Source organism: Dipteris shenzhenensis, chromosome 13 (genome assembly GCF_047967505.1).
Source record: "Dipteris shenzhenensis isolate YYH24624 ecotype China chromosome 13, Dip_SZ_1.0, whole genome shotgun sequence".
Classification (NCBI taxonomy): domain Eukaryota; kingdom Viridiplantae; phylum Streptophyta; class Polypodiopsida; order Gleicheniales; family Dipteridaceae; genus Dipteris; species Dipteris shenzhenensis.
The window spans coordinates 32,597,447-32,599,625 of NC_141608.1; the positions used below are offsets into that span (position 1 = coordinate 32,597,447).

Consider the following 2,179-nt stretch of genomic DNA (forward strand, 5'->3'; position numbering starts at 1 on the left):
TGCATGGCTGAGCTACCCATTATTTGTTCGGGGGTAATCACTCCTCATGTGATCTTGGTTATAATCATCCCACTCTTCAGGTTCCTCAAATCGGGTGGTGCTAGGGGCACGTCAAATTCTCTAAACCTCGCCCTTGGTTGGCCTTATAGTGTTTGGGGATGGAGGAACTAGTTGTTGCCTAGGCTAGGTAGATACTCAATTAGGTTTTGGGCCCTTGGATATCAGCATTGGGCCGTGCCATGATTTCCATACCTTTGGTAATGAGAGCAATCGAGTTTTTGTCTGGCTCGTAACTGTGGGCATTCACAAGTCGTATGGTTCTCTTTTCGCAGCTGACGAATGTAATGTTGCTCCACTGCAGTTGGCGATCTGAACCACCTTATCTCTGAAACAATGAGTGGATTGCCTCCACTTTCCCGGGCAGTTGAATTCTGACCTGCGAAAGCTTGCCGTCAATCTTATCCCATTTCCGCGATTGCACTTTTCATGGTAGGATTTGCGCCCTTGACGTCAAGAGGCTCGCAGCTGTACAGGGCGTTGTCCGTACCAGAGCTTACTCAGTAAATGTGGGACGCCAAGAACATGATGTGTGCCGCAAATCCCAGACATGGGCGGTACGTCACAGCCTCTGCCATGTTCCGTGGAAAGATGAGCACGAAAGAGGTGGACGAGCAAATGATCAATGTACAGAACAAAAATTCGTCGTATTTTGTAGAGTGGATTCCCAATAATGTCAAATCAAGCGTCTTGACATCCCTCCCACCGGGCTCAAAATGTCTTTCACCTTCGTCGGAAATTCCACTTCCATTCAGGAGCTGTTCCGTCGAGTGAGCGATCAATTCACAGCTATGTTCAAGAGAAAGGCCCTTTTGCATTGGTACGAGATGGAGTTTACGGAAGCGGAGAGTAATATGAATGATTTGGTGTCCGAGTACCAACAGTATCAGGATGCCAATGCAGATACCGCGGAGTATGAAGAGAGTATGGACGAGGTTGAATGAACGATTTGGTTGGGTGCCTCCAAGTGAGCACGCTTCTTTTGCCCGTTATTTGTAGAGCTTATTGACACAGGTTTTGGTTCTATTTCAATGAGGCTAATCTCCCTTTCAAAAAAAAGAAATTACTTAATGAATGTGAAGCTAGTCGTTTAATCTAACATATTGCAATACAACATAACATTTTTAAATAGATTGCAACATTTTAAATTTGAACTTAAGATATTGAAGTTTTGCCTATAGATAGCGCATGAAACTAATTCTTGTCTAGGGTATAGGTGAGGGTTTCTAGGACCTTCATACCCTGCCCCTGTTTGAGCTATTAATTCATTTGTGTTACTCCTCTTGTCTCATGACAACAATGACTACCTTGGTTTCTTTTGGCTTTTTCCCCTTGGCAGTACTTTTAGGAAGAGAGGCCAAGGACAGGGAAAATACAGATGCTAAGTCCTTAACTTCATCTTCCTTCATGTTACCACACAAATAGATGGCTAACCTATAGCACAGCTCAAATGGTGTGGGGTTATTTAGGAGGAGGTTGTCATGCAACCAAGAGCTCCTAATGCCAAGAATGAATTGATGCAACAAATGTGTGTCGATCAATCTTTCATGTGGCTCGCAGCAGCGGGAGTTCAAGTGTTTGATCAATTGGCAATGTAGTCTCGCATGCTTTCTACCTCATCCTGGCTCACATTATAAAGCCGAGTGATTGGACTCCATTTGTGTCCACTTGGGACAAACCCTAAGATGAAAGCTTTACGCAAGCTGGGGAAGGTGACCATCTCTACTCAAGGCTCTAAACCATCAACCCCCTTTTGAGCCCAGTGTGAGCCCAAATGCTCCCACCTTGATGAGGTTATCAACATCACCAAAGGTGTTGCACACGTTCTGCGTGTTGGATTGGGTCTCCTTCCCTAGTGAACTTATGTATTAGCTTCTTCATGTTGTGACTCTTACCCAGTATGTGGTGGACTCTCTATGTGTGGATGGGCCTATGGCCACTCCCCTTCCTAAAGCTTCTACTCCCCTCCCTAGAGCCTCCAAAGCTCCCACCTTGGTTAGGTTATCAACATCACCAAAGGTGATGTAGCTCAAACTATTCTGCGTGTTGGATTGGGTTTCCTTCCCCAATGAACTTATGTATCAGCTTCATCTGGTAGGCCATGGACTCTATATGTGTGGAT

The 2,179-nt window shown here is 45.2% G+C and overlaps 1 pseudogene; it reads left to right on the forward strand.

Moving 5' to 3' along the window:
- Positions 1 to 378: 378 nt before the first annotated feature.
- LOC147895306 (tubulin beta-6 chain pseudogene) lies at positions 379 to 1,008 on the forward strand (annotated as a pseudogene).
- The last annotated feature ends 1,171 nt before the right edge of the window (positions 1,009 to 2,179 follow it).